Source organism: Urocampus carinirostris, chromosome 18 (assembly GCF_059441175.1).
Source record: "Urocampus carinirostris isolate Australia breed hairy pipefish chromosome 18, RoL_Ucar_1.0, whole genome shotgun sequence".
NCBI classification, from domain to species: Eukaryota; Metazoa; Chordata; class Actinopteri; order Syngnathiformes; family Syngnathidae; genus Urocampus; species Urocampus carinirostris.
The window spans coordinates 12,798,258-12,823,325 of NC_142366.1; the positions used below are offsets into that span (position 1 = coordinate 12,798,258).

At 39.2% G+C, this 25,068-nt stretch overlaps 1 protein-coding gene and 1 non-coding gene across 4 annotated transcripts in view; one reads left to right on the forward strand and one right to left on the reverse strand.

Annotated features, from left to right (window-relative positions):
• dlgap1b (discs, large (Drosophila) homolog-associated protein 1b) overlaps positions 1–25,068 on the forward strand; it is a 138,070-nt gene that overhangs the window by 20,293 nt on the left and 92,709 nt on the right. The window lies entirely within an intron of this gene.
• On the reverse strand, positions 1,942–2,044 carry LOC148348390 (U6 spliceosomal RNA). The gene has a single exon (XR_015847778.1). It is a non-coding gene; the product is annotated as a U6 spliceosomal RNA (small nuclear RNA).

Consider the following 25,068-nt stretch of genomic DNA (forward strand, 5'->3'; position numbering starts at 1 on the left):
GAGTACAGTAAAAAATGTTTCTAAGTTAACGGAAAAAAACTAAAAACAAACCACTTTAAATTCTCAAAGTATATTTGTACAACTAACTTGCGCATGTACTGTACATATATTTCCGTTAGCTAAAAATGTTACAGCCAAGTGAAGTAAAAAAATCTAGACAAGGTCACAATCGTATTGATTTCCCCAAAACTATTCTTTTAACAATATCTCATGATATTTTGTAAATTATATGTTGGGCTACACCAGTTGATGAGCAATTGTTTACATGTACATTCTCCAGTACACTTGTTGTACATTTAATAATCCCGATTTGGCCACATGAGCCAGAGGATTATTCTGGATTATCATAGACGGACAATTTCACGACAGCAATAATAATAATCGATTTTGTTCTGATACTGAAAGCCGGGTATAATTATTCCAGTGAGAAGAAGGCTAGGATATCTTAACCTTTCCTATCAATTATAAAATGCGGTCCAGATTGCGCGTTGGGTGTTTGTATGGGCCAAGTGCTCGGGAAGGCGAGGCCCCAAAACTCTGCCAGATTTCATTTCACGCTCCATAGAGCTCTGCCTCAGAGACACTGACATTTGCATGGCCCTACGTAGCGCAGTCTTTTGCTGCAGGCCCGAAGTGGCGGCTGAATCAGTTAATGTTGGACCGTGTCGAGTGATCTGACTATTGTTTTGTTCTGCGGCGTTATCGTCATCGACTTTGATGCTTTTGATGATATGAGGGACTTTTTTAGCTTTATTGTGGCGCAAACATGCCTAAAAATACCTGGAATACTCCTAGTCTGGCTATGTTGTGGGATTTTCTTGGCCAAAGCCCTACTGATACTCTTGAAACCTAAAGCTCGTGATGCTAGTTACCCCTTTTCCCCTCTTGTGGCACAGGACGCTAATCTGATTTGCTTTCTACCGTTAGAAATCTACGCCCAAGACGGCACAAGCAGTTCAGTTGACCTCACAGTCTTTAGTGGTTTCCATTCATGAGAGTGGCCGAGAAAAAAGATATCTGAACCTGCCTGTGAATCACTAGTTTTAGCTCCTGAAATTTTCATGCTGTGTTATACTTGGGTTGAAGCGGCTATTCCCAAATGTTGTCATCTTGCTAGAATCACTGCTAATGGGAAAAATAATAGACTATATGCCATGAAGTGGGCGGGTTAATTACGGAGCTTCCAAATATTGAAAATCGTATTTTATAATGGCTAAAGACAATTTTCAAATTTCAGTTTGTTTTTACCTGTAGCATTTAAGAGCTATGTTTTCAGGTGCTTATACAATGTTATCGCTTTAAAAAAATAAACTGCAAACAACAAAGTACAGATCATTTATAACGTAACCGTACACATTCGGTATGAATATTATTTCAATTTTCGTAGTTTGGAGTTTTTAATAATTTGCTATAAACCTATGTAGTAAACTATGGAGAATTATTCAGATTTGTTAGTTCTGTAGTTGGTCCCTGTATAAAATTCAGACATACTCTCTATGCATATCATAGGTTACAGTTGTTAGATAGATAGATGGATACTTTATTCATCCCCGTAGGGAAATTCACACTTCCAGCATTATCCCTGTGTTGAAAATAAAACAATAATAAAGTAAAAGGAATATAATACATAAATACCCAATGTAACGTGTTGATATAGAGTATTTAAATAGTGCTACAAATACACACTGTAATAAAAATAGGGTAATATGCAAATGTGGGGGTGTGGTTTAATGTGGCCTTTTACTCCCCCGGGTGGAGTTAAAGAGCCTCATGGCATGAGGAAGAAATGATCTCCTCAGTCTGTCCGTGGAACAAGACTGTGACAGAAGTCTGTTACTGAAACTGCTCTTCCTTTTGGAGATGATGTTGTGTAGTAGATGTGATGAATTTTCCATTATTGACCGCATCTTTTTCAGTGCCAGTCCCTCAGCTACAGTTATCAAAAAACGCTTCACGAATTTGCGTGTCATCCTTGCGCAGGGGCGATGCTAATCTTCTCTGTATCGTTCCAATTTTAATATATGCGAAGCCGAAGCGAATGAACAAATTAAAAGTCACCTAAATATTTTATGGTTCAGTGAAATTTGAACACATTTTTTAATGTTATTTAAATGGCAAAAATAAAGTGCTTCCTAGCCAAAAACCTGCTAATTTTGCAATGTTAAGCCAGACCTGGAACGTTGGCATAACCTGTGTCATGATCACAAGAAGTTTAGCTTATTTACTTCATTTGTGTCAAAGATTTGGACTGACAGAACGTCCGTTTTTAATGTTCATGACTTAAGTTACGAAGACGATCATATTCAGTGAACACATGGAAGTGCAGTTACAATCGAGATGTTGACCTCACGTTTACGGTTTGGTTCGACTGAAAAAGAGCATACACACTGTTTGTAAATGGCCTCATCTGGTATAACCAATGTTCCCTCTAAGCTGCCTGTGTGCGCAATTGCGCACTACCCAGAGCTTTTCCGCGCACAAGAAAATCTGGCCAGCTCACAAAAATCAGGGCTCCAAATTGCTAATTAAGGAGCGAATTAAGTCGAAGTTACAGTGCATGAAGGTAAAAATTCACGGGTTTCCCTGACGCTGTGTTCTAAATGCGGTATTTTGATGTCAATGTCGAAGTAGAACGAAGTTGAGTAAAGTCTGTAGAGTTTTTCGAGAACCAGCTTCTTCGGCTCGGCTCACTAAAAAGAACCGGCTCTTTTGGGTCCCAAACGGCTCTTCAGGTTGTTTTTGCATCTTTAATCCCTACACGACCAAATATTATGGAAAATTGTGCACAAAATGACTTAAAGGAAGGGGGGGAGATAGAACAAAAAAGAAAAACATACCAGAATGAAAAAGTAGTGAAAAGTTGAGAGAAAAAAAGAAACAAAAGGAAGAGAAAAAAGAAGGAAAAATTCAGAAAAAAGCCAGAAAAAAAGAAAAGAAACAAACAAAGGAAAAAAAGGGAATAGTAAACAAAAAGAAAAAAGTAACAGCTAGGAAAAAATAAACACAATGAGATTTTTTTAAAGGAATTTAAAAAATATAGAAAAAAAACAGGTAAAAAGAAGAAAAAGTTTGTGTTGCATTCAAATAATTTCCAATTATACCAAATCAATCTTGTTGCCAACATTGTACTTCCACTAAAAAATGTGATTAAATACAGTTGTGTATCGTGCAACCGACTCAATAAGCCCCTTAAAATGTTAGTATTTTGCGACAAAAGATGCCAGGAAAAAAAAAGAAATGGAAATCTTGTGAAAGAATTTTTGTGAAAACAAATGACGTTTGTAGGCCATACAACCTTTGCAATAATACATTAGTCAATTCTTTCCAAAGTAGAAACATTTTTGCATTGCCGGAAACTCAGCAAAATGTAACTTGATGTCAAGTTTTGGACATGTTTGATAATGGATTAGTTGCCACACTTGGGATTGCTGTTGCTCACTGTTATTTCAAGCGATCTTTGTGTGAACGCTCAGACCCGTGGAAAATTTCAAAACCTGTTAAAAAAAACATTGCAGGGAAAACCCCTTTAGAAGGTTTGGACAACCGCTTCACGCGATGCACCCTTGAAAGGTTTTCTCACTTGCATGTTCTCCCCGTGCTTGCATGGGTTTCCCCCGGGCACTCCGGCTTCCTCCCACTTTCCAAAAACATGCATGGCAGGTTACTCCGCCGGTTCAAATTGTCCCAAGGTTACGGTTTGGCAATATGTCACTTTGCACCTCCAATGGGTTTCTTTCCTATTTTCCATATCTCTGGAGTATCAGATTTTCACAGCCATTAAGTCCACCGCACCAAAAGGCACAGTCTAGAATAGGTGCGTTATTGTTTTCAAACACAGAAGACGCACTCGATGATAGATCGCAGGTTTTACATACAATCAATGCTAGGAGTGCATGATTTTGGCAAACAAGTGGCAAACCTGTATTGCAATTTCAATGTGTTTTTTTTTAAATTTTATTTTAAAAGAAAAATGCATTTATGTCCGAGAACTTAATCATGGTCACATGCAAACTTACCCCGAGATGACGTCATTACCGACTGAGAGTATACGACTGTAACAAAATAACTATAGGTCAACAAATAAAAACAGAAATGCAATTGAATAAATTGTCTTTTATTATCATTATACAAAACTATAGGAAATTGGAGGACTACTCCTTTCAGAGTGAGAAAGCGATTTAGAGAACAGCTGGCTAGCTACACGCTACCGCGACTTCCGCCATGTCTCTGTGATGATTAAATACAACTGTCCCGAATGTAGCGGTTTCCTATGAGTTGTAGCTCTAGGTCGTCCGTTTAATGGGTAATGGGTCTTCCGTTGGTGAGATACAGGCTGGGCAAGGGTAGCTTTTGAGGGTGAGCAGTTAAATAGCCTCACTGCAGTAGGTCAGACTTGTAGCGTTGCCATTGCCTTCTCTCTCTTTCTAACAATCCACGGAGCACCCACTGGTTATCACCATTTCTTTGTGTTCTACTGATTTTCCAGTTTGATTTAATCGAATAATTTATTTTCAAGGAAAGTAGCTGCATGGCTTTGCAGTTTATATTTGATTGGACTCATTGACTTGTTTGTCTGCCCTGCTCTTAGGCAGGTGTATGCTGTCAGTCAATCAGTCATGCACATAGACGGTCAAGACCACCCAGCACACAAGCTGCCTCTGTGATAACATTTACTGTGTGGCGTCTGCTGCAGAACCCAATGCAGAATCCGTTGATATCCATGACAATAAAGACAAAATAAATTCCAAATTTGCAAAACACTGACCCCGAGATAACCAAAGCGCCAAAGTGTCTCCATTTTGTTTGTGCTGGAGAAACCATCCTCGAGAACAACACCAGTTCTAGATGTAGCGTCAAATAGCATGTTCCCCAAACATTTGGCGCAAAGACGAGATCAGATCAGGTCGGAGGTCGACCAATTATCAGACAGGCTGATTATCAGCACTGATATTTGATTTTGAATTGATTTTGATTGGATGGATATATGTATTTACACTTTTATTTATTTGATGGGCCAATTAAATATATTTAAAACTGGGTTATTTAGGCTCAGATGAAGGCAAGCCTCTCTCTCCCTCTGTTTTGCCTTCTGTTTCGGACACTACCCACCCCGCGCTTTCTGATTGGATAAGCGACCGGGGGCAGAGCCACTGAAACAGAACCTGTCTCCACTCCGCAGTCACACACTGTAGACCAGAGCGAGAATATAGACATGTAAAAGGTAAACACATAAAACTGCTCCAAAAATAGAATAAACATTCCAGTGCGCTACATCTCACAACTATTGCTAACGTTACAATGGGCAGGAGAATAACGTCAGAGGGGAGTAAAGAGCAGCAGCTCTGCTATGACCCGAGTCCGGACATGCCTGTGAATCAGGACTGCTGATTATATTGAGATTTTAAAAAGTCTAGAAGAAAAATGTATGTGTGATTAAACAATTAGAGTTAACTTATTTTAGGGAAGCTTGTTCATTACATTAGTCGGTCAATTCATCCTGTGTGTTTGTGATTGAGCGAGAGCATAAAAAACATGCTAAAGTGGAAGGCTTAGTGATTAGCTATTACCATAACATTAGTTAATGTTATGTCAATCACACGTTCTAATTTTCAAGCTCTGTTGAAATTTTAATTGCTTTTTGCAATACAGTTTTTTGAGTTTTTTTTTGAATGTTTGGCTTTAATTATCGTTTATCGCCCTCCACTTAATACAAATAATTGGTATCATCCCTAAAATACCCATATCAGTCGATCCTTAGTAATTACCAGCGCCATTTTGACCCGGCACAGACGAGTCCATCAGAGTGCAGTAAATCCCGCAACGGCGCCCATGCTAACCGCCGTAACGAGGCACTAACGAAGTTATGGATTCATTAGCGGGCAGGGCTGCGGAAGGGAAGCGAGGTTAGAAAATGACAGATGGCCGCGCCGCCCGTGTGTGAATGAGTTAATACTCGCGGGTGGCGCTCAGGGTTGTTTATCCCCTCACAGGGGACAAAATGTGATATCGAAAAGGGACGTGCTGGGTTTCACGGCGATGGAAACTGCGGCAGGTTTATCCTTGACATCTCTCTTGAGTGCAATGAGCATTCTGTGTTAGCATGCTCATAGTAGGAAGAATGTCTAGATCAACATAAATCTATTTTTATTATGGGTGTGTAATTCTTTTTTGGCACTTATAACCATCAGGTATGACCAAATACTGCAGTTGGACATAAATATTTGCTCCCCCTGTTGAATTGCATGTCCCTTGGCCAGCAGGGGACAATAAACAAAATTAGACCAGAGATTCAGCTTTTTTTTATTAGCCTCTCAGTTTGGCAGTATTATTAGTTGGTCTTTTCAGAGGATAAATAACATCCCTTTGAGTGTTATAACTGTCCAACTAAATGCTAATAGTTAGGCAAAAGGTCAAAGGAGCGTTATTTTATTATATTTTAGCAAAACACTGCGTTGTTGTTTTGATAAAAAATTGTATAATAAATAAGTACATTTAAAAATACAGAAAAATGTTGATATGATCTTAATGTTTGCTTTGAGCACAGTACGTTTTCATGTCAAGATGCTTGCTAAATATATGTTTTTATGGGGGGAGTTTACAATGGAACCCAAAGGACAAGGGGGAGATCAAGGTTGTTAATAGGCTTGTGCTTGCTAAAAATGTGACACAAAGACTTTTTTCATAAAAAATAAACACAACTCATTCATAAGCGTGTTGAATTTTACCAATATACACCACACTTGCGTGTCATCAAATATATAGCCCTTGTATATTTTCAAGCGGCTGCTAATTACTGTCATGATCGTTCTGACCTCTCCAATCTTATCAGTATACTGTGCATTTTTCATTTTCTTAAGTCTCACTCAAAACCTCAGCATGAGGAAAATTAAGAAACCTTGAGATTCCACTTCCAGGATGACCATTGTTTGAAAAAAAAAAAGATTGGTTTAAAGCACGGGTGTCCAACATGGTGCCCAAGGGCCCAAGGTTGCCCACTTAAGGACGGCTGAGGTGCCCACGACCCTGTTCTGAAAATACTTGACCAGTGCTGGGTTATTGATTTTCTAGTAAAACATTTTTTTAGTGTTTGACTGATTTTATTCAAACCTACTCCCAATAATTAACATAGTAACAAAACCGTAATAACATGGGCATTGGGGGAAAAAATAATAGTGGTACTTTTTAACATAATATTTTTACTTTTTTTTCCGTTGGGCTGAATTTAAAAGCCTAACGGGGGCCTTATGTGGCTTGAGAACCTGAGTTTGACCTAGCTTGAACTAAATGCTAATTGTTTGCTACAGGTACCAATGTTTTATGCACTGGTGTTTAAAATTGAGATCAGATCCTCAGACTTCAGATCTTTTTTTTCACTTTTAACAATTTTCTTTTTTTTTATTTGGAATTTATAAATAATTGATTGTTAATTTTCCAGATCAACGATTCAGGAAGAAAAATCTATTTGCGTGCTTTACACATTCAACAGGCAATGCACAGGATTATAAATCACTCATTACCGAATTTAAACACTGCACTTTGCACACTAATAATGCTGACACATCACAAATGCTGTTTTTGTAGCCAAGCACAGCGACAAAGGAACAGCAGATCCCATAGAAGCCAGCCGGGAAAGAAGAGAAAAGATGTTGGTCTTAGCCGATAAACTGAAATGAAAGGACCCTAATGGGAATTCTGCTATTTTATGACCAATCTTGTTGATGATTGCCGGGCTTTTCAGACTTGGGTACAGATGGTTCTACTATCAAAAGTTACTGTCCCTTTTTTTCACTCCACCATCATGTCCTGACTCTTTAATCTCACATTAAAGGGTTGTGTGTTGTTGTTTTTTTGAAAGAATACACATCTTTTACAAAATACTGATCCTGTTAATTTATATATATCCACCTGCAGGGGTCTTTTAGAGAGTGTAACTCTATTAGTATTCATACTCAAATAATGCTTTCTAGATAGCTTTAACTTATAATATTATAGAGATATTCTTTTAAAAATATGTGAGGAATTAACTTGATTTTATACTGCAATGCAAATCATCATGCTGCTCACTGTGGGATGCTCGCCGAAGAAAACGGCACACTACCTACTCTACAGAAAAATGAGTGAAAAGAATTACTGTTATCCTTTGTTCTATACTTTATGGCGTCATTGCATCATTGGTCAAAAAAAAATTCCAAGATCCATTATCCCTGAACGCATATTGCTGCAAGTGGGGGGCTGACAAAGCATTTCTTTCTCAGGCCTGGTGGCTCTTTTTTGCCGTTTTTGTCCACCAAAAAGTGAATTGCACTAATGAAGCTGCAATCCATTATCCCCGATTGCATATTGTGTGAGTGGAGACTGGTAGGCCCTGCAGCTCTTTTGTGCTGTTATTTCCGCCTAAAATAACCTGCACTCGTGCGGCTGAGATCCATTATACCTAACCCCATATTACAGTGAGTGGGGGCTGGCAGGAGGCCCTTTTGTCTGTTTTGGCGTGCCTAAAATGAAATGCACGATCATCCGCGGTCCACTATTACTGAAGGCAGCCGACAGAGTGTATTTTTTTTCTGGTATGGGCCGTTGAAGTGTGCCGCTGTGGCCCGCCTAGAATGAATTGCACTGTTTTGGCTTCATTCTGTTATCCCTAGTCGACTATTGCTAAGAGAGGGGCAGATAGCTCTTTTTTTCTGTTCTTTCCAACATAAATGACAGCACCTGTGCGGCCGTGATCCCTTATCCATAATCGCATATTGCTGCAGATGGGGACGGGCAGAAGGCACTTTTGTCAGGAAACATCCCTTTCTGGCCTTCCTTAAAGGAAATACATGGTTGTGGCGGCGATCTTTTACCCCCTGTCGACAATTGTTAAGAGCAGGAGCCAGCAGAGTGCATTTCTTTTTGTTTCAAGCCGCTGAAGCATACCATTTTGGCCCGCCTAAAATAAATTGCACTGCTTTGGCTGTGATCCCATTTGACCATTGCTGCAAGTAGTGGCTGGCAGGGTGCCTGTTAAAATAGGGGGGGGATGTCACTGATTTTAACATCATTGAGGTCCCCATTAACTGTGATAAACAATAGCTTACAACACAAGTAAAAACAGTTGGACAAGGTACCAGGCAAGGCTTCAAGCGATTGTCTCACCTATTTTACAGCTACGATGCCCATGCTACACTCATCTGCAGGCATTTAATTGCAAAAAAAATATCAAGGCCAGAAATAAAAACATTTGATTTCCTTGTATTTCAAATCAGATTACTCAAGGTTAGTAGAACTTGCAGTGATTATTTCGGTTTAGGATAAAACATCAGAGGCTTACCTTTTTAACACTGTCCATGTTCTCCAAGAATAACATTCAACATACATTGGGGACATCTTTGATTGTGATTTAAGGTGAATTTTACAGGAACGTAAAGGGGTTAACAAAACAACATTTTTACTTGATCCCAGTCTGAAAAAACTAAACATGTATTTTACACCGTTTTAGGCGTTTCCAAAAGTGGCCATCTGAAGACACTAAAACCCTTTCAAATTTGTATTTTACTTGGGCCAAATTTTTTGACATTGTGAAAGAATTGTAAATGTTTGACTCCTCTTTCCAGAAGTCAAATCAATGATTGTGCATGCTCAAATCACAAATTGCTTTCCACATGTTTAATTTTGGCTCTGATTTAAAATCAAATTGAAAAATTGTGTCCATTTATTTTGGAAATTCCATTGGTTATTCAACAAGTCAATCATCATTCAAATTGGTTACTATTGGCTGAAGATATTTGGACCTATCAGAGGCGATCTCCCTTTTATCAAACAGGCCCATATAGGCTAATGAGGGCTTTTGAGCGTGGAAAAATAGCCAGCTAATGGCCGAGAAAGGTGTCAATCTAAGGGTCAGAGGCGAACTACCGTCTTGGAAGAATTTTAGGAGTGTATTTATTTGTAGAGGGGAGTTTTGGAGCAAAAGAAACGTATCGGAAGAAAGAAGGTGGAACAAAGCAGACAGGCTTTTAAGCAGATTTCATTTTATCTGTCCGCAGTATCATTTGTTTGGAGTAAATCATTTAAAAGGTTGGATTCTCTGAACGTCTCCCATGTAACAAAGCCAATTTTGCGTACATTTAACCAATATCATGACAGCCAGGGGACGTAATTGGTATGTCACGCCGCTTTTATAATTTTCGGTTATCTCGTTTCAGGCTGATAGTGATGTTTTTGTGATGAGTATATTGTGAAATGGTTGTCACATCTTGAATTCCAAGAGTTTAAGCTTTTCAATCATATGTGGTATGATGTATTTGAGTAACAGGTGACATTGTACAGACACATATTTGTTTATCAAAAGTCCGGCGGCTCACCGGCCATCTCTCAGCACGTTAGGGGTTGATAAAGTTTAAAAGAAAAGTGTTTTTAAATGATATTTGTCTGAAACTAGATTTTTACATTTTATATTAAAGCAACTTGTGTGTTATTCTGGTTCATTCCATAAATGAACAGTCATAAACAGTCCGTGACCTTCACTTTTTGTATGCATGATGGAGAAATTTAGCGTTTGGGTTAATGTGTAATGAAATTGATGTAGCAAAGCAAAAAAATGTCACCGCCCACACTAAAAACGGACAGACAGCTGGAGCTCACGCAATCCAGAATTAGCCGACTGTTATTGGTAACTATTTTTGATTTATTCTATTTTATATTTTAAATCCAGGTCATCATTTATGTCTGTGCCCTGACTGAGCCTTTCAAGAGACACGGCATATTTAGTATGGATAATCTCAATATACGTAATGAAAGTGGTTTTGGATTGAGTTCAGGATAAGAGATTTAGGAGCAGGGATATTTTTGAGTTGGGTTTTTTTTTGGGTTGGACTCTGAGTGTGTCACAAATCGAGAGAGGGAATAGATGAATGGACGTGTCGGGACATTTCAGGACCAAGGACAGCGGCTCAGACTCAGCACTGCTGCACGCTTTCTTCCAGGGTTGGGTAGGGTTACTTTAACTGGATTACTTTCAATTACTTTTGGATTACCTCAATACCAAATATGCTAATAAAAGACAAAAAAAACTAAATATGAATAAAATTACGAAATTTTGTGCAGGTTTGGGGAGTAACGGAATACATGGAACGGCAAAAATGATGTTGGCAAGCTGTTTGGATTTATTTTCATTTTGTTTCCGTCGCATTTTATGTTAGTTTTGCCGGAAATCAAAGCCAGGAGAGAAAGCTTACCACGTGTTGTGAGTCATAATTTTATTCATATTTACTTTCTTTTGTCTTTTGTTAGCATATTTGGTATTGGAGTAATCCAAAAGTAATTGAAAGTAATCCAGTTAAAGTAACCCTACCCAACCCTGCTTTCTTCTCGCAAAATATATGTTGAAGGAAAAAGAGTTAATGGAATGAGATTAAATTCAGCACAAAGTAGCTGTGCTTCCCCATATATAGAAAAAACACTTGTGCTTGACTAGCAAAATAAAAATAAAAAATACAGCTGCAGTCAGCGGTGCACAGTAAAAATGGCTGATCATCACATGTATACTAGGAGGGCAGGCTACAACAAAATGACAAAACTTTAGAGGTAGTGTCAAAATCCCTACTTACAACAACATCTTTGTCTTGGCCGGGTCTGGCAAGGACTGATAAAACTCTAGGCTTTCCGGAAAACAAGGCTGGCAAAGTTTAGGAAGTCCGAAATAGATTGACGACAGGATATACTCAGGCTTGTGATCAGAAAATTCTCGGGCAAACCGCAATCAGACCGCTTTCGCTGTTGGCACAGTCCTTAAATACTAAATTCCTGAATCGAGTCAGATGTGGCTGATGAGGAACAGCTGTGGGGTACTCCAGTTGGTCTGTTGGCGCCCTCTGGAGATCGGAGGTGTAAGGTTTTAACATTTCTAAATTTAAATCTGACTCCGGAGACACTTCATGTGTCTTTACTAATTCTTTACAGTTGGAGCATGTTCTAAAGTCAGAGAAGTTGTTAAGCCAAGCGCCGAATATAGTCCACATATCAATTTATTTAACCGAATCAAATAGTTGAACAAATCAGGTCTCTGCCTGTGCCAATTTTACAATCGTGTGCAGGAAAGCTGACGGGGGCTTCCGGGTTGCCTACTTTTATGCCACATGGGATGAACTGTCCACGCCCCATGATCAAGCCTCTGGCTGATTTGTCCGAGCCGTGTTGATGCAATTTTCCCAATAGTCCTTTGAAGCTTGGGAGAAGGGTGATAGGTCATTGCCCTCCGGACCGAATGGGGCACAAAACACACACATTCTAACCCTGACAAGAATTGATAAATCATTGTTATCTGCACAGAATGGAAGGAAAGGCACATTCCAAGGCGAAGTGCGGTTGATGACAAACCTCTCATAGTTTGCCCTCATACACTGAAGTCAGATTTTAGAACAAGTACATTTGACTTTACGTAAGATAAAACAGCGTATAAAATAGTATATAACTTCAGAGGGAAGCTTATCAGCCAGCAACATATTTTAAATCAAGATTAATACAAAAATAACACTGCCAAAAATTTTACAAAAAGGTTGGCAAACAACTGTTTAATAATCAGCATCTGGGATTTAGGAAATTTAGCTTTTTTTTTTAAAGGAGAAATAATTAATTTAATTTGATTTATTGTCCAGCCCTGGTGTAGTTATATATTTTGGTGTGATTCTTTTTTCAATTCTAACCAATGGCAGCATTTTACTTACTGGTCCTGAAAATGCTTGGAAGGGGGATTACCTCATGTGCGGTCCATTTTCAAGGTTTCTTCATTTCTCTTGTTGAGGTTTTTGAGTTTTTCCCATGCCCTCATGTAGGTTTTAGATCAGGGGATAGTGTAATAATAGTCTGTATTTCACCATAGTCCGTGGTCTGTGCAGCCCTCTGAGACTCCATGTGATTAAGAGCGTCACAAATAAACATGACTTGAATTTGAACAGTGAAAATATATACATTGTGAATTATATTCAGTTTTTAAAAATGCTGCTGCTAAATATTATTTTAATCTTATTTTTACTACACTATTTTTACAATTCACTATTCATTGCAGTATTATTATAATTTAGGCCAGTTTTCTAAGCATTACATTGTAATTATAATTTTTTTGGGGCCTTTTTATCCTATCTTCAAAGTATTATACATTGCATGCATCCAATGTTTCACATCGTTGATATCAATTGCAAAAAAAAAAAAAATCTATTCTATACTAATTTTAAAGTTGTGTTTTCAAGGTTTGAAAAGTGCTTGGATTTTGGGTAAAGTGCTTGCAAATGCTTGAAATTGCTGCCATGTTTCTCAACAAGTCTGTTTGAAAATGACGCTGACATGGCTCCCTGGTGGCTTCGCTTTGCCATTGCCTTTCTTTTTCCCTCATGATTAACTGAAGCTGGCATTAGTTTGTACGGCATTGTCCTATGTCATCGCCCCTTAAGCGTCACACCCAAAAGAACAGGTGAATACTACACCTATATGGGGAGGGATTTGTCTCAAAAATAAATATATTCATGATTTACTCTGGATCTAAATATTATATGTCTTAAAAAATGCAAGATTAAACATCGCATATGTAACATCTCATATCATCATCTCATCTCATTAGCTGCACCGCTTATCCTCAGTAGGGTCGCGGGGGTGCTGGAGCCCATCCCAGCAATCATCGGGCAGTGGCCAGGGGACACCCTGAACTGGTTGCCAGCCAATTGCAGGGCACACAGGGACAGACAACTAGCTCGCTCATTCACACCTAGGGACAATTTGGACCGGCCAATCCACCTGAAATGCGTGTCTTTGGAATGTGGGAAGAAACCGGAGTGCCCGGAGGAAACCCACGCAAGCACGGGGAGAACATACAAACTCCGCACAGTAAGTCCGGTAGCTGGATTTGAACCCACACAGGAGGTTCCCAAGACCTTAGAACTGTGCCGCACACGCGCTAACCACTGCGCCGCCGTGCTGCCCCATATGTAACATATTTGTGCAAAATACATGATTCACACCAGATTTTTTTCTTTTATTGGTGCTGGAGAAATTGGAAAATTGGCTTTGTGAGAAAAATGTGCTTGAATTTGGACTTTAAAATGGTGTACGAACCCTGAATTTAATGTTGCAGTGTTGACTTTTAAAATTTTAATGTACACATATTTATATATTTGAATTATATGGCTAGGATGTCTTGTCTTTCACCAGGAAACATAAAAGACTCATTTCAGGGTTATGGCAACTGTCATATCCTGCCATATCCCATCTGCTTTCTATCCTCTTTTTTTTCTCTCAATGCCGATGTGCGTTAGCTTAATGTTCACCGTTAGCCTCTGTAGTTTTGACAGTAGCATCAAACTGTGGTGCTCACCTGACAGCGACAAGCTCCCTGGGCTCATTTTCAAACATCATTCTGCGCTACTTTGGAATATTCATTCTCATCTCGCTTACTTCCTGGGATTGGTTCTGATGGTCTTTGAAGTTCATGGCATGACTTAGGCGATGGTAGAACTGTTCTTCCCATGGGAATCTGTCCAATCACACTCAAAAAAGTTATGGGGTTTTTATGGGATTTGCTTATGTTTTGCATCAATTTTGAAACCGCCACATCTGTTTTGGTCTCCTGTCCTATATCAATTGTCTTTTGTATTACCAAGACTGTCCTGAGAGGCAGTATGTGGTACAAATTACCTGGTCATAGAGAAGAAGAGTCTTAAGTAATTTATCTAGCTAGGCTAAAGCTTTAACCACTTGGATTATTAGATTTGGGTTAATAAATAATATTTTTTAGTCGAAAATATATTATTTTTCATGTCATAACCAAAGAAAGCTATTCAGTGTTGACCACACAGATACAGATTTGCGTTTGCAACTACTCAACATGCGATGGTCGATGAGGCCGCCAAGTACGAACCACTAAGTAGAAAGGGATTACAGTATTCGCTCATAAACAATCAAGAAATTGCCTCTAACAAAATCGACAACAAGCAATGCATACATTAACAACAAATGATAGGAGCAACCAGTGGCTATTCGCTCATGATACTAGATATACAAACCTTTTTTTTTAACAAAACAGGCTTATCTGACATGTGCTGATTCGTAGGCAAAATTGCTTATCAATGTATGGTGCGTTAACATTGACATTGATTGGGGAGGTGCATTCAAATGTATTTCATTAAATATTAATGTTCCCAATTCTGTATATCTGAACAATCTGGGCTTTCTATTGTTGTAATATTGAAATGTGTCACTGATTGTATTGAATCGTGTTTGTATCATTTCTAAATTTAATTAATTCAGTCATTCATCACTTCTTCATTTACTCAGGCATTATTATGCAGCTTCTCCCATTCTTTCGGTCGTGTTTTATTCTGTAGCCAGAAGTGACCTTGGAAACATGGGCATCACAACCGGTTGGATAAAAACTCCTTGTTTTGGGAATTTCCACTTCACCTTTTTTTTTGGTTTTGTTTTGACTCAAGGACGGCCCTTTCAGTATGAGAGTGATTGTCTGCAATTTCTAATATCCTTTCGGTTACAGTTCTGCAGACCGCCCTCCCAGTATAAAAGAGATTTTCAGCCACTTTAGTCTTTGCACTTGTGAATTTCTACAGGTATTGCTCTGTTGCGCATTTGTGCCCGGAATATTCTGTGATTAAAAAAGTCAAAGGAACTGCTCATCTCTCCAGCCTTTATTTTGACACACCTATCGTCTTACAACCTGTATACAAAGGATCATGTGGAGCAGGGGTAGGGAACCTATGGCTCGGGAGCCATATATGGCTCTTTTCAGGAGTACGTATGACTCTGAAATAAAATGTAACTATTGCACATCTCTCTGTGGCGTTCCAAAGTCAAGTGATTTCATCCCGATTTTGGTCCATATAAAGCCGAAGCAACTTAATGCAGCAGTTCGTTAAGAAACCATTTAAACAGATAAATAAAAACACTGGCAAACGACTTTGATTGGGTGAGCAATACAGGTGGGCGGATCCCTGCACACAGCGCAAGGCACTTCCTTCTCTCTTGCTCAGTGCAGTCTACACCGAAAGTGAATATGACGATATGCTTATCGTTTGCAGTAATTTGTGACATTTTTACAAAAGAACTTTGCATGCACATTGTTTTGAAACCGTTTTTAAGGACAAATTTCATGGAAAAAAAAATTACCTCAACACTCTTACCTGAAGGTGGAAGACAAATGGTAAATGGCATATTTACATTGATTTGGGACACAGGATTTGGCATTATTATCATTTTATACATTTGATTAAATCATCAAATGACACACAGTGAAATAAAATGTGCTGAAGAATTAGCTTTTGTCTAGAGAGCGTGTTCGGCAGTTTTTTCAATTTTGTCTGAAAATATACGATGTGGCTCTCAATTTATTTTTAAAACATTTTTTGCTTTTATGGCTCTTTGGGTCAAAAAGGTTCCTGACCCCTGATGTGGTGGAAGAAATGAGCTCTGTTCTTCACTATCAATCCATAAACATTTCATATATTACCCCATATGAGATTCCTTGGAAACGTTTTTTTGTATAACTTCTAGAGACTTGATTAACAACGAGTTAACTATTGCAAAATGCCATTTAACGCAATAAAATATTGGCCTCCTTTTACAGCTCTATTGAAAAAGGATCCTGCATGCCTCCACTAGTCCTGTCTTGTGTGATTCATTTCCAAGGTTTATAATACGCGTCCTCTAGAGGCTGGGCTTTAAAGCGTTGCGGTTCATCATGTGTGTTTGCGCAGTCTGTCATTGCCTGCAGTGTGCCGGTTCATTTTCAGCCATGATGTCTGCTCGCTGCCTTCCTATTGATGTTTGCACACAAACCAAACATATGCAAATATTAATTCTGCCTTTTTGGGCTCCAATGTACTCCGTAATTTGTCAAATATTGTTGTAATATTGAAATATGTCATGATTGTGTAATTTATTTGTTTCTAACATTAGTAATTGATAAACAATCAAGGAAAGGGGTCTCTAACATTTCAAGGGTACACAATAATAAAAGAGGCCTGTAATCAAGCAAATTCCTGGGTGCCAGCGCATAGATGGAAGTTCACGTCAAACAAATTCCAGCTCTTCTCCCTGTCAACGAAATTGATTTCCTCTGACAAAGATTAAACGGCTCGTACAAGATTTTCACTGGGACGATGAAGCCATTGTCAGCTTGCCAGTGAGGCCTCTTTAATGTTTAGTAATTAACTTTGGAATAGGTGACAATCATTTATATATAAGAATGATGTTAAATGTTAGATTACAGACGCTGCCCGACCTACGAAACGAGTTAGGTTCCGGACGATTGTTCGTAAGTTGAGTTTGTTTGTAAGTTGCTTCAGTGCTATATTTTGTATGTTTAGGGTTTATATAAGTAACCTGTATTGTTTTGTACAAAAAAACCAATTTAATGAAATAATATGCTCTATAAAGATAAACAAAGTTAAGTTTAACTTACTTTTGGAAGATGAGCTTCAAGAGTTAGCCGACTTCCGCCTCCGTGGAAGAAAGTGGCCAAAAAAAAGCGATCCAACCATTTTCTTAACCCCATCAAGCTTTCTTATTCCACTTTCATTGAGTTTTTAGCGTGCTGAAGATTCAGCACAGTATGTTTACACACTAACAAGGAAGAGGAAGCGCATTTCTTCTTCGGGGTGGATGCTGGGTGAGCTCTCACAGCGCCACCACACGCCGGTAGCAGCGCAAAGAAGCACTACAGTACCGTCCTGTACTCGGAAAAAAGGTGCACATAATACAAAATCTAACTTATAGCAGTCTAAGTATTTTTCAATATCCCGAAAAAATGTCTGTATCTACCCTTTTTCGTAACTCGAATGTTCGTAAGTAGTCTGTATTGAAATGTGACGCTGCATATGAAAGTCATGAGTGTATGAGTTTTCCCCCCCCCCAAAAAACTTTCTATTTATTTTTAATCTTTCTTTTAAAAATGATATACCTTTCTAATTGATGTATTCACTTGATGTCGTTATATAGTCTAAACATTATTCCGATTTACCTTGAGTCTTGCCAGACCATCTAAAAAATCCAGCAAGATCCCGTCAGTGCAGAACTGGGGTTGTGGACAGGGTTTTGGGAATATTCACTTACTCGAACTTTTTTTTTTTTTTTTTTAAACAATGGTCAGCCATTTTGTTGATGCTTTTGTGGAGGACAGGCATTTCTGTTCTGCATTCATAATCCTAGAATATATTGTTTTTTTTTTTACTTTTTTTTTATAATTGTAACAACACTCCAGCGATTGTTTTTCCCATCAAGGCTTGTGACCTGGAAGTTGATTTGAACACACGGAGGAGAAGAAGAAAATCCGCCTCCTTCATTAGCCACCTTTGCACTTGTAAAACCCTACAGCCATTGTTTTGTTGCTCATTTGTGCCTAGAATATTCTGTAATAAAACCTTGAAAGAACTGCTCCTCTTTCAGCTTTGACTTTGACCAACCCAGAATGTTATAACCCGGATATGAGCGGACAGGCGGATGAAGAAAAGAGCTTTCTTCTTCTGTATGCGCGGCAGATTTACTTCCATTTGGCAGCAGGGTGCCGGAGTAAAGTAGTTGTCATCACAGCGCCGCAAACGCCGCTCGCCATAAAAACGATAATTACGGAAGATGAAGCGTGAGAGCATCTCTGTTTCCAAAGCTATTGGCGGGCGCCTACCCTGACTAAGCCGTTTTCTGTTCTTCTGGCCACCGTGCCTGAAGCACTAAGGCAGTTTGGTCGTCATCACAGATGCCGATGTTTGGTGCTTTCGAATTGCGCGCTTTCACTATCTGGATTCCTGGCAAAGAGGGGCGAACATTTGGGTGAAAATAAAAACAAACAGCGGCCTCGACTTCTTAACAACTTGCCAATAGAGCCATAAAAAGCATTTTAATGAATTCCAGTCGGATTTCAATTCCGTACAAAGTCAATCTGGAGGATTTTGAGAAGTTTGTTTTCTGGTTCAAGCCAGGGGGGCGTTTTTTTAGTGGTGATTAAACTTTCTGATTATCCTCTATTAAGTTTAACAAAACTGAGCCAGATAAAACATATTAAGATTTAAATATTTGTGGAATGTTATGAGTGAGCTATACTGATAATTGGGCTGAATGTTTCTTACCATCGAAAACTAAACAAGTGTATTTCTTTTTTCTTTGATTTGCTAGGACATTTTTTGTATGTGTTATTGTTAATACTGGCATTCCTTGTTTGTCGTAATTAATGAGGAACAGAAGCCACCATGTTTTGCAAAAAAACTGTGAAATTATTCCCCTCATTTTTAAAATGGCCCCCGCTAGTCGCTCGTAGCAATATTCGACCAATGATAATGGATCACGGCTGGGTGCAGTTTATTTAAGATGGAAAGAACGGAAAAAAGAGCCACTGCACATGATACACATTTCCTCTCTTGGACCCCACTCGCAGCAAAAGCAAAAACTGGGGAGAATGGATTGCAAACTAAACTGTGCAAATTATACTTGGCTTTTATGTGTATTTTTGCATAACTTGGTGAGTTCTGTTCCTTATCAACGGCGATAAACAGAGTAGTTCAAAATGATAGTAATTGCTAATAATAACATCTCCAGCTGCATCAGCTTTCTTTGCATTTTCTTCATAGGGTATTAAGGGCTTAACATTTGACCAAGACTAATGTCATGCATTTTGTTCATTATTTTGAATTGATAGTGTTTCCTTTTAGCCTTTTTTTGACCTAACCCTTTATTCTCAAGTGTATTGAGAGATTAAATTGGGCCTCTTAGATATCAAACGACTTCAGCTGACCCGCTAGGGTGCTGAGACTTGCTCCTACTCTTGGCATATTACGATCTAAAATCACTCTTGCGCTAATTATCCAGTTTGAACCAATTAAGACCATTCGGTCTTACATTGACATTATAGCGAAGTTGAGTTGCTCTCTCCTGCGTGGGTGGGTGGCTAAAACGGTTTAAGACTAGGCATCTTAGATGAGACAGACTTTTTCTGCATCATGATGAAAAGTGCTCCACAGCTGTTTATGCAATCTTTTTGGCATCCGGTAAATAGTGAAACGAGAATATGCAGTCTCCTAGTTCTTATTTTTCGTTTAGCAAGTATCTAACATAAGGATCTGGGCCAAGGTTCAGGCTGGACCTTACAATAACTTCTCCCCGAGCTTCTCGAAAAAGTTATTTTCCGCTACAGTGGTCCCACAGGAGTCACGCCACCTGTGTTTGCAAGCAGCATGGCGATGCTAATTTTTGCATGTCGAGATGGACGTGTGTGCAAAGGAGCCCACACGGCCCTTTGCCTTCACTCGAACAGCAGATGCCGCTCCGGCGTTAGCCGGCACGCCACAGCCGAGCTTTTGTCACTGCCACATCGCCATTTATTGAATGCTTATTTTACCATATTGGCTTATCGGAGAGCTTTGATAGGCGGCTAGGCATTGGAGCGGTCGTAAAACATGTTTGCACAGGGCGGGCAAACGCGCTCGATGATGCCATTTGTCTAATCTGCTGAAATCTGGGCCAGCGTTGACGTTGTGGCAGCCGGCGGGATGAGCAGTCACTGTCATCATGATTTGCCGCGTGGGCGAGAAAAGGGGCCCGTACGTGCATGTGTGTTTATCGTAGAGAGAGGGGGATCATTCCCTAGCTTCTCCGTTTAGTTTTATTACGTCAATGCCATTACATGTATTGATCGTCCTCTGGGGAAACTGATGTACTGAAAGGGTGAAGTGTAGAAAATACAAATGCATACAATTCAACTTGTATGTATGAACAGAAATCAAATTGGTCACTTAAAGCACCATGCACACTTAACTCATTCAGTACCATAACGTACAGATATGTTTTCAGAAGCATTGTCGCTGTGTGCAAAAATGTAAATGTTTTTTTTTTAAATTATGATGGGAATGGCGCAGCGTATCAGTAAGTATCCAGCCTCTGTGAATCTTTTCAGAATGAAAAATCACCGTTAGAAGGCAGGAGTGGCTTTGATCAGATATTTGTCGACACATTGAGGAAGCCCCCGCTTCCCAGTGTTGCTTCCAGTATCCAGCGATTAAAGTGTGTAGGCGGCCCCATGAAGTCCCTTCATCATTGTTGGTGCAGAGAGGAATGATGCTTTGTGGAGGTCCACAAGGACACGATCGCTATGGTGATCAAAATTGTGTGGTCACCGGAAACATCTGGCGCTGAAAAGTTCTTGCAAAGTTGATACATCGTTCATGCATAGGTTCAGTGTTGTTGCGGGAACATATTATTTTAAAAGCAAAGTGCCCTTGTGTTTATGGAAAGCATTGTTTAAATATTGGAGGTATCACAAACAAACAAAAACCCAGCTAAGCGCAAATTCTACTTCAGAAAAAGCTGTTTTTCTCGTTTTTTTGAAAACAAGTATTTTCAAGAAACTAAGCAATGTTCAACTGCTGTTTATCCAACAATGGTAAAGAAATAAACTGTATTTCCAAACTAATTTTTTTTATACATAGTGTTCTGAATTGTCTTCTTTCACGTGTTGGTTTGATTCTGGGTATATTTATTCAAAGAAGTAAGATGATGGACCTAAAAATGGCACTCAAGGCTACTTCTGGCTACGAAATAAAACAGAACTTATGTTACATCATTACAAAGAAAGACATTTTACAATCAAGACTAAATATAGGCAGGGACATACAGTCTTGTGCACGTGTTTAGGGTGGTAAAAACTGGTCTCTTAGTCCTTTTAATTGTACCTGTAGCATCTGCAAAAGAATAGCCACTCAACAAGGTGGTGAAAGGAGTCTGCAACAAGGTTGTCGGCAATATCTTTCAGCCTGGACAAAGAGCAGCCAATAATTTTCTAGGCTGTGTTGATGACTCTGTAGGGTTTATCTGTCTGCTGCCATGCTCCAAGAGTACCACACCTTGATGCCATGTGCCAGAATTATTGGCAGTCGACTAATTCACAGGGCTCTATAAATCGTGATATGATCTGATTGGATTTTCTGTTTCTAAACCACGGACACAAAAAGGCTAAGCTCCGATCCTCGTCCTTTCCCTAATCGAGTGGCCGTCCCTTACAGCAAAACAAATGACTTTCTTTTATACAGACCATTAACGCACAATCTATCCAAATGACGAAGCCCTGAAGTCAGGAGTTATAAATGAACGCCGGTGCATTATTTGTCGGCTTCATCATCCTCTTCCTCGTCGTCTCCCTTTTCCCAGTTGGATGCAAATCAGTGCAGCAGTAAGCACTTTCCGTGTTAATTGGTGTCATTATATGGGCCGCATTTACAGCAGGTAGCAGCGGCGCTGCCCGTCGAAGCCTCAGTTGTGTTCTGTTCATGTAATCCCCTTAAATTCGCCACCGAAAGCCTGACTACCTTGGATAAGCCCGGCACAAGGTCCTGCCCCGTCTCCATGGAGGACTTCGGATGACACGTACCAGAAAGTGCTACTTTTTCATTGTTAACCAAAAGGACAATATGAGTAGCTCAATGTTCTGTTTTTTAAAGTAGCTGACGTAACAAGAAATAATTAAAAACACAAATGAAAACAGCGTATGTACTCTCATATAAGCCACCATTACATACTAGCTGACCTCCAAAAAATACCTTGAAATAGCCAAAAGGCAAATTTGTAACCAAAATATGAATAAAATGTGTATGTAAACAATAATTTCTTCCCCAGGGCCATCACCATTCTAAACAAGTCAAGTAATGTTTATTTGTGACGCCCTTAATCACAAGGAGTCTCAAAGGGCTGCACAGACCACAGATTATTGCAAACCACAGACTATTATGGCACCATCCCCTGATCTAAAACCTACATGAGGGCAAGGAAATCTCAAAAACCCCAACATGAGGTTTGAAGCCGGGACGGGAGAGCAGACGTGGTCGGGATCAAAAACGGGTCGTAAGTCGGGACAGACGGGAACAAAAACGGGACAGGTAGGAATCGGGGTCGAAAAAGGCTTGCCTAGTATACACTGAGGTTCGGAGACGGACTGACAACAGGGGACTGACAGGATTGGGTTCAAATAGTGACGGGGAGCCAATCAGAACCCGCGGCAGTTGGCGCCAAATGAGCAGGCACAGCTGAGTCACATCAGTAATCATGACAGATACACAGATATTGTCAACATAAAATATACGATATTCATATGCTATAGAATATAATTGTGTTTCAAGCCTAGATCCTAACAGTTCGACTCAAGGTTGCAGATCGAATCTCAGGGGGAAGAGCATTCCACAATATCGGGGCCCGAATAGAGAAAGCTCTCGAACCTGCAGTTCTCTTCTTGGTTCTTTGATTTATGTTTATCCTTTTCTTTTCTTTTTATGTTGCTGCTAAATGTTATTGCACAAAACTGTGAAAGTATATATCTTGCGGCTTATTTTAGGGATTTTTTTTGTTGCTGCTAAATGTTAATTTACTTCTTTTCACTCCGGTATTGTTAAGATGCACTATTCGTTTTCATTTACAAACATGTTACTATTATTATAACTAATCATTTTTTATTTTTTTTCTCAAGTCTTTATTATATGTTTACCCTGCAGTGCCATGTCCAATCTTGTTGCATACAATGTTTCACAACGTTGATATCAATGACAATAAAGACAATTTAATAATAAAGATGTCATACTGGTAATAAAGATGAAAATGTATTCATTTCAAATTGTTCCCTGTACCTGTAAGCTGTGCTTTAATGCCAGACACTGGTACTGTACACCATTTAGCTATCATTCCCTTTCTACGTCTAGTTTTTATTACTGTTTTCCACTTTTTCTCCCTCTTTCTCAATGTATTTCTCAAGGACCTGTGATTATGGGCCAATAAATCACACTAAATCACAATCGATTCTCAACACATCTTGTCTGACTGATACACTTTCTTGAAATGATGCTACCCAATTGGGCTCAATCAGCCACACATTCAGTTGTATTTAGGTGTGTACGGGTTAGTTGGAGTTTTGTTCTGACCCATTATTATGGGCAAAAAAGAGCAATAAAGTTCACAAAATCACAATGAAATAAGATGTTGTCCCTCTCAAATACAGATGGGATGGCGCCGATTGACTGAGCAGGAAGAAGGGATTGGGTTTAGGGGCAAACATTCAGACTCAGCACAGCCAATGGGCCATTGGGTGGCTATGCCTGTCTTACGCCCCCTTGTGTCCATTTAGTTTTATGTGCATAGAAACCAAGCCCCGTTTCAGTATTGTATTGTTCAAAATTCGACTTGTATGCTGGTATACACGGGATTTATTCAAACGCAACATGATACGAGATTCCATCATTCCAATTATTTTAGATATCGCTGGAGCACACCATCTGTTGACTGCCCCTTTAAACCTTTTGGAGAAAATGTAAAAACATAAAACATATGGAGGGAGGAGTGCAACTCTGCATCTTAATGATGTTTACATCACACACTCCACGCCCCTCGGCAGCTACTCCATCAGCAAAGTGCAAAATAATGAGGAAAAGGCTAACATACTCAGATCACCAGTTGTTTACTCGGCGGCGACGGTCGTAAACTTCTAAACTATTGAGGCCTTAAAGGGACAGTGAGTGTTTGTGGTCTAGTGGTCAAATATTACACAAAGTGACAAAAATGCACTGTTTTTCCTTCATATTTTTGGCCAGCCTTTTGAGAGAAAAAAAGGAATAGAAAATTGGAAAAAAGGGAAAAAGATAAAAAAATAAAAATGAAAGAAAGAGGAAAACAAAAAATAAAAAGGGAAAAGGTGAAAGCAGACGAAGAAGGAAAAAAAAAGAAAACGGAGAAAAATGGAAAATTGAAAAATGAAGAACAAATAAACAAAAGAAAACTCTTGAAGGGACAGTGTGTGATATTGAGTGCCTCCTAGTGGTGCAAAAAACTTTAATACAATTGAAAAAACATTGCTTTGAATACTAGCCAAAAAAGAATGAATTGTCGTACCAATTTTACTTAAAAAAAAAAAATCAACAGTGGAAAATTGTGTAATTCTTGTTTGTCTGGCGTATTTCTGCTTGCTGACGCGCTGGTTTTCATTCACAGTGCCATCTAGTGGTCAAATATATGTGGTAACATGAGCTAATGAAAGACAGGTTCCTTTTCTTTTTTTGGGCGGTG